We start from the raw sequence: 8,968 nt of genomic DNA on the forward strand, positions 1-8,968 counted from the left end.
CAGATATGCAACAGAACAATAATTAAAGGACATTAAGTAGTGATCTATCACTAACCTGGAGCAGAATTAGATTTCCTTGTAGATTTACGTGATCTCGATTTCTATACTTGTGGACGGACTTGAAGAAGTGATTAAGTGTGAAACATCCCGAGTTAAATTTCCGAAGGTTTTCAAGATCTGTAACGAGGTTGAGAAATTTTGAGTCCACATAATGCTGTGCTGTTGGTGCTAGAACAGTACCAATTGCGTATAGAATGAACCACCTCAGGAAATCGCCGTCTGGGGCTTTGGAAGCTCGGATCGCCGTTTCAAGGTCAGAAATCAAAATTTGCCCATTGTTTGCATAGGCGGTAAACAATTCTGTGTCGGTTTGCATTTCCAGATGTGGCTCTATATCCTCCCCTTCTATCGGAATGCCAAATATACCTTGCACGTCCTCTTTTGTTATAGGAATTGGCGTTTTACCGATGGTAATGGATTGCGTGTCCATATCTATGCTCTTGGCTAGTCTAACCAACATTATGCGCCGTAGAGTCACTTCATGCATCTGGGTCAGACCGCCAAGACTGGTTTCTGATATGATGTACTTTCTATGGTCTTGTGACAACAGTTTCATGGTTTTTCTGAACCTTGTCTGCGAGCATACTAACTTCATATGACCATGCTTTTCGGCGAGTTCCTGTTACATGGCATTAAATATTACTGAGTACACATGAATTATGTGTACGAAACGATTATACACAAACAGTAAATTACTTACCGCATCGGTAATTTCGGAGATGGGCTTTTCTCCATTATTAAGGTTCGTATCTGAAACTGACATTGCTGCCTCGTATGCAATGATAAAATCAGGCTCAATTAATCTGAGCAAAATTGGAAAATGTATAACAAAATTAGCAGATAATTAATTTTAACAAAATTAACTGGGTCATTTAACATATGATCCACTTATGGGTTTAAGCACAGAACCTATTTGGGTGCAAAACCTATGAGGGTTCAATAACTAAAGTATCGGCGGACAACGATTATAAAGAGTTACGATCAGCTAAGACCTTACCTCGGAGATGGTGCCACCGAGTAGATGGCGGCGGTTAGTGCGTCGGAAACTATAAGTGGTGGTATAGCGCGGTCGACGGCGTAAAGGAAAAACGGCACGTTCACGCGAGGAGGAGGCGGCGAGAAGAACACTGACGTCCGAGCCCTCAGATCACGTTGGCGGTGGGCAGCGACTGGTGGCCGCCGACTCCTGTATTCCGTGGGCGACCGGCGTCTCCGATCTGATCTTGCAGTGGTCGTGGGAGGTGCGGACGGCCCGGGTGGTTAGAATGCGGAGCTGTAATCGCGAGATTTAGGGAGGGGTGGGCCGCGTGAGTTATGTGAGATTTGGATAAATGATATAAAGAAATAAGAAAATCTTGTGAACTCGGTGTGGGGTTTAGGGTTTAGGGGTTTAGGGTTATTAGGGGTTTAGGGGTTTAGGGTTATCAGGGGTTAGGGTTATCAGGGTTTAGGGTTGAGTGTTTACATGCAAGCCCGGAAATGCGCGTGTCAGAGAACGTACTTGCATGTATATGTACTAATGATCCCAAACTTTCTTAATGGCATCCCATGACCACATAGAGAATGAATGCATAATGGTTTCCATGTTGCGCAAAATTTTGAATGTTTTTTACGGTTTAGTGGGGGGGTGGGGTTAGGGTTATCAGGGTTTAGGGTTTAAGGGTTCTAGGGTTGACGGAACTATGTTTGTCTTACGGTGGACGTAGCACACACACCGGACATTGGTGGAGCGTTGGTCTACAATGGATTCCCTCTGGTAGCATCGATCCAATCCGTTGACTGGCTCGGCCGACAAACTTCGTGCCACATAGAGCATGCATCCATCCACTGGACCGGATCGATGTTTGGTTGGTTTCATACAGGTGAGGAACCCAGCTAGTGCTTTCGGGGTGTTGACATGCTAGGCCGGAAATGTGTGTGTCAGAGATCGTACTTGCGTGTATAATCCCATAAATCTTTCATGGCATCCCATGACCACATAGAGAATGCATGCATAATGGTTTCCATGTGGGGCAAAAATTTGAATGTTTTTTACGGTTTAGTGGGAGGGGTGGGGGGGGGGTTAGGGTTATCAGGGTTTAGGGTTTAAGGGTTTTAGGGTTGACGGAGCACACACACTGGACATTGATGGAGCGTTGGTCTACAATGGAGTCCCTCCTGTAGCATCGATCTGGTCCGTCGACTGGCTCGGCCGACATACTTCGTGCCACATAGAGCATGCATGCATCCACTGAACCGGATCAATGTTGGGTTGGTTTACATGTACATGTACAGGGACCCGAAATGCGCGTGTCAGAGATCGTACTTGCATGTATAATCCCAAACTTTTTTCATGGCATCCCATGACCCCATATAGAATGCATGCATAATGGTTTCCATGTGGGGCAAAAATTTGAATGTTTTTACGGTTTAGTGGGGGGGTTAGGGTTATCAGGGTTTAGGGTTTTAAGGGTTTTAGGGTTAACGGAACTATGTTTGTCTTACGGTGGACGTAGCACACACACCGGACATTGATGGAGCGTTGGTCTACAATGAATTCCCTCCGGTACCATCGATCCGGTCTGTTGACTGGCTCGGCCAACAAACTTTGTGCCACATAGAGCATGCATCCATCCACTGGACTGGATCGATGTTTGGTTGGTTTCATACAGGTGAGGAACCCAGCTAGTGCTTTCGGGGTGTTGACATGCTAGGCCGGAAATGTGCGTGTCAGAGATTGTACTTGCGTGTATAATCCCAAAAATCTTTCATGGCATCCCATGACCACGTAGAGAATGCATGCATAATGGTTTCCATGTGGGGCAAAAATTTGAATGTTTTTACGGTTTAGTGGGAGGGGTGGGGGTGTTTAGGGTTATCAGGGTTTAGGGTTTAAGGGTTTTAAGGTTGACGGAGCACACACACCGGACATTGATGGAGCGTTGGTCTACAATGGAGTCCCTCCTGTAGCATCGATCTGGTCCGTCGACTGGCTCGGCCGACATACTTCGTGCCACATAGAGCATGCATGCATCCACTGAACCGGATCAATGTTGGGTTGGTTTACATGTACATGTACAGGGACCCGAAATGCGCGTGTCAGAGATCGTACTTGCATGTACATGTACCATCCGTTCCATCCACTGGATGGGCCGACAACCTTCGTGCCACATTGTTCACATTGTCCAATTAACACTTTGTATAGATTTTTTTCGTAAAAAATTAATAAAATAATGCAACTAATCTGAACGTAACGTTTGGCATGTATCAAACCAAGTTGCCACTATTCCTAAAAAAAAGAACCCAGTTAGCCACTAATTGCGCCAAACATATCTCGTAATTACGAACGAAAATGGGTTGACAATTATATCTGGAAATTCTTGGACTGAATTTATTGCTCTTCCTTTTTTAGAGAACAATAAGTTACAATGGTGGGCGGCTGGTTGGCACGGGCACGGCCATGGCTCGGGCTTGTGTCATATGTGGTTCGACCCGCGGTCAGTGCACATGTTTTCGAAGCCCCGAAAAGATCGTGCTCGTTAAAAAAAACTTGCATCGACGCGCATTACTTCAAAATAACTAATTAACCCTACAATCACGGATATAGACCTTCCTATTCTACCGCATATCTACCCTATCCTAACCACCCCCATCTACCTTGTTTCTCCTCACATAGCAATCGCCGGGATCGCGCCATCGCTTCTCAAGCGACCACGCCGACGCCGGATTAAAAAGGTCTCTTCCCCGGCTTCTCTCATCTTCGATTGCAGTGCTGATTATTTTTTCCATTGATTGGACCAACAAGTAATTTCCGAAGAGATTAGAAAATCCAACTTTTGCCATAGTTGACTAGTTCTATTGTGATTCGAGTACAGGATGTCATGCAAGAGCTTTTTGATTGATAGTTTGTACTAGTTGATCGTACGAACTTATTATGAATATTTTTTCACGGTCGTATTGTTTCGAATTAGTTGGATGAGGGTGTGGATACAATTTTCATACTATGGGTATATGTGTTGCTGTAGGGACCATGGTCTCAGAGGCGCATAACAACCGTGCGGAGTACGACAAGTCCTTGCATGAAGCGCGTCGGGAGATCGACTTGAAGGTGCAAAAGGATCGCGCTGAGGTAGATAAGAAACTGAAAAAAGAACGTTCATACGTGGACAGGATGATAAAGGAGGAGCGTGAGGAGTTTTCCCTTAAGATGGCGAAGATGCATCTTGAGATTGAAGAAAAGTATAAGAGGGACTGTGAGCACATGGAAAAAAAGTTTGTCTTAGGCTACAAGGAAATGCATCAAACGTTGCAGAAGGACCGGAAGCTTGTGGACAGTATTATACAGACAGAGCGAGTCAGGATGGATGCCTATGTGTTGCAGGCACGTGCGGATATGGACAGTAAGCTGCTACAGGAGCGGTCGAACATGGATTATAAGGCCATGCTGGAGAAGGTCCGCTTGGAAGGACATATGTTAGAAGACCGTGCGATCTCACGGCCACCCCGACAACATGTCTTCAATTATTCTCCCCCTGTAAGTATCTCGCACCGATTCTATATATTAAGGACCTACGTATTCTATGATATAAACATCTTCAATTTGTGGCAACCTTATGTCGGCGATTGTATGTAGGCTAAGCATCATGACACGGCACAGTCGCCATTCACTCGACACATTGCGATAGAGTTACCCGTTCAATGCCACATCAGTCCACCCCAGCAACATATCGTCAATTCTCCCCTTGTAAGTACCTCGCAACGATGCATACCCAAGATATGGTATGACCTTTCAAAACTTGTGTGTAAACCCACTATCGACGTTTCATACGCAGGATAAGAAACCTGTGATGGCAGAGTCCCCAGTCACACCACATGAAGGATACATTCCACATAATAAGGTGAGAAGGTTTGAGATGGCAGAATCCCCAGTCACTCCACATGAAGGATACATTCCACAAAAGCAGGTAACAACGCCGCAATGTTGCTATGCACATAAAAAATTATGTTTGCCCCTTTACTCATTGAATGTATTAACTCTGATGGGAGATACTAGGTGCTGGTCATGGAATTTTTTGTTAGTAGGGATGATGAGATGTCACATGTCCCGAGAGCATACTTTGATGAACACCCGGCAGAAGTCAGAATTTTTGAACCTGCCAAAGTTACCTACGATCTCATTATGAGTGAAATGAGACATACTTTTGGTTGCAAACTGGGAGCAGAACTGTACTACTTCTTACCCGGGTCTGCGTGGAAGCTGCCAGAAGGAATGTTCTTGATTGCAGGACCAGATGATGTACAAAAAATGCTTTCTGATCTGAATGGCAGCAAGACATGTCACCTGTACATTGTGTACAATAGAACTACGGGTTGTTTTTCCGAGGATGACATTGATTCCGAGGTACAAATTTTACATGTTACATGCATCTAGTTTATGCCTACGTCTTTTTTGAGTTCTTCCTAATACAATTCCTATGGTTTTCTACAGGAAGTGAGAATCCAAGAAATGGAGGGTCTTGCTAGAGAGTTGGCAGAGAAAGACCAAGAACAACTTAAGTTGTATGGTTACATTGATGTTAAAGAGAAAAAGATTGAAGCACGTGGGTCGTCGCCAAGCCCGATGCAATCTCCAACGACGCAACGCAAGAGGTCACTGGATTTTGGTAGTGTAGAAGACAATATGGAGTAGGCTCAATTGTTTTTCAACCAGTTAAAGCTTCAAACTAGGATTATTTAGTTACAAACAAACATTTTGTTTTCTGTTTCACACTATGTTCGCAATTATGGTACAATTTATTCATGAGACATTTCTTTGAACAACAATGCATGTGTTTTATGATCAATCATACAGTTGTTTCTGAGTTGTTTTGAGATGGCATTGTGTCTAAAGAAGTTTCCATCTATAAAACTTGGCACACAGTCGCATCGGAATCGCGTATCACGCGAGAGGCGTGCGTCGCACGGGAGAGCGTCGCACGCAAGCTTGTTTTCGGGTAGAAATCATAACATATTTCGGATAGATAAAGTTCACGCCCGCCACCCGCGCATGCAAACCCACGTCGCCGCCATTCCCATGCATGCATGCCTCAGGCGCACACAACGAGACGACCCATCCGAATTAGGCCCATCCGAATTAGGCCCATCCGAAGCAGGCCATTAGAACCCCCTCCCACTCCACGTATTCCCCTCGCATTGTGGCCTCCCTCCCCCCATCGCCAGATCCCCCACTTGTCCCCCTCTGTCCGCCGCCCCTGCACGCCGTCGGCGACTCCACCCCCGCCGCCCCCGCGCCCCCCGAACGGGATCGGCCGGATCCATCTCCTCAACCACCGCAGGACAACGCAGGTACCCCAGTTTCTGTTGACGTCTCAATGGTATCCATGCTGATAATGCTAGGTAGATCGACTGAGTGTAGCAATTTTGTGCCACCATCTAAAACTTGTGATGCTTGCTACTGTATAATATAGGACTTTTCAAAGTTCTGTTATGATGGCACTATTGGACACATATAGTAGAGATGCGTTTTTAGTTGTTATACTTTCAGTTACCATCACTGCTTGGGAAAGGACGAATTGGATGCATTCAGGTCTGCAGTTGATAGTGTATCATCATAATGTAGGTGCTGTGTTGTGTGATTCTTCATGCTGATAACTTCAGATTTTTCAATTATAGTGAAAGGCTTCTGTATAAAAAAACTACTAAATGATCACAAAAACTTCTAGACAACATTCTGTATGATCTGACCAAAACTTGAACTAAATGATCACCAAAAGTTGAAGGATTTTGCATCACATCACAACCATAAGTGTTCTGCACCAGCATCATAACAATCATCAGCATTACAAAAGCAAACTTGTTCAACATAACAAAAGCTAACTTGTTCAGCATTACAAAAGCAAACTTGTTCAACCACACAACTGCAAACTGAGACACATAATACCACAAACAACTCAATATCCCCAGTAGTAGGGGTCATCCCAATGATCCTCCGCCTCTTGCCAGTACTCCAAACCTTCTTTGACGATATCAATTTTCTTCCATGCCTCGTAGGTGACGTACACATCTTTCGCTGCGTACTCGATGAGGTTGTTTGGCAGTGGGCTGTCCCCCCATAGTTTGTGGTCCAATTCGTTGTTGATCTTCTTCTTCATTTCCTTCTACGATGGGTGGATGAGGCTGGCTGCAAACTCAGCCAAACCCTGCCACTTCTTTCCATTCGTTGGAACTCTCCATTTGCGCTGCATGTCGACGTACTTGTCGGGGTTGATCTCCAAACCAGACAATTTCAGCTTCTCCTTGTCACCTCCAATGGAGAAGCCAACAAAGGTGTAGAGCTTCTTCTCCTGCAGGAGCGGGCGGAGTTCCATAGGCTTGCATCAAATTAATCTGGTGCATCAAATTCATCTACTTCAAAAACTTCAGAAACTACTAATTAGACATAAAATTCAGAACTAGTATTGCATCTACTCCAGAACTTCAGAACTAGTATTGTATCTACTTCAGAACTTCAGAACTATTGCATCTACTTGAGAAACTTCAGAAACTTCAGAACTATTGCATCTACTTGAGAAACTTCAGAAACTACTAATTAGACAGAAACTTCAGAACTTCAGAACTAGTATTGCATCTACTTCAGAACTTCAGAACTGTTGCATCTACTTCAGAAACTACAGAAACTACTAATTAGACAGAAACTTCAGAACTTGAGAACTAGTATTGCATCTACTTCAGAACTACAGAACTATTGCGTCTACTTCAGAAACTTCAGAAATTACTAATTAGACAGAAACGTCAGAACTTCAGAAACTTCAGAACTGGATGTTTTTACCATTTGGTTGCCGCGGTGATGTGGTATACCAGGACGAGATCCTCCACGCATAACTGTAGAACTGCAGCCTTTTGCGGAGGTTCATCTTCCCTCGTATACTCGACATCAACGCCGATCGACTGAGGAAACATGCCGCCGAGCCTCCTCCTGATCTCGCGGATCCTCTTGTCGGCTTCGTCTCGATTGCTGGTGCATACGACATCCAGCTTCTCCTTCAGGTGGATATCAACCATGAGCTTCACAGTGTAGTCCTGCTTCTGCCTGGGGACCGGAACATCGTCGTCGACCACCAGCGGCTCCTTGCCAGACGCCTCACCTTGGTGATGCTTGGCAGACGGAGGGGAGTTGCTCCATGATGCCTCCGCCATTCTCTTGGCAGACGGAGGGGAGTTGCTCCACGATTCCTCCGCCATTGCCCTCCTGGCCAGCGATGGTGGAGGCAGAGGGGAGTTGCCAGTGGAAGGGAGGTGTGGGGAGTTGCCTCGAAAACTCAAACGTCCTACCCTTTGGCCCTCGAAAAATATGGAGGGGAGACGTGGGCCCTTTGGTTTGTCCTGTTTCTGAAACAAAACAAAAAAATAACAGCCATATTTTGCTCTCACTGCAACCATATTAAGAGATGGAAAATGGCACCAAAAAGTCACTGCAGCCATCCTAAATGGCACGAAAACAGCACCAAAACAACATCAGCCAAAACAGCAAAAAATGCATCCATCGATCGTTCTTTATTTCTTCTAACATTCCATGTTCTGTGCAGTGAGATAGACACAACACTACAAATGCAGGCTGACAACGCCCGCGATTTCATGACCATCAGGACAGACGGCGGCTTCATCCACGCTCCGGTCCCATGAGTCGAGTCGAAAGTAGTGATGCTATGTGTAGTTCTGAAACATTGATTGGCTCATATTATTATTAAACTTTAATGAATTGTATGTCTCTTTGGTTTGGACAGTCGTTAAACTTAGATGTAATCGATGCTATTTATTACTAGGACCATGAATTGTGCTATTAATGTCTTGCTTTTCTCTTCCCATCCTTTTGTTGCATACTTATTTATTGCTTATGTATTGTCTGTTGTTTGGCTTGTGCATAGAGATG

Source organism: Triticum aestivum, chromosome 6A, assembly GCF_018294505.1.
Source record: "Triticum aestivum cultivar Chinese Spring chromosome 6A, IWGSC CS RefSeq v2.1, whole genome shotgun sequence".
In the NCBI taxonomy this organism is placed as follows: Eukaryota; Viridiplantae; Streptophyta; class Magnoliopsida; order Poales; family Poaceae; genus Triticum; species Triticum aestivum.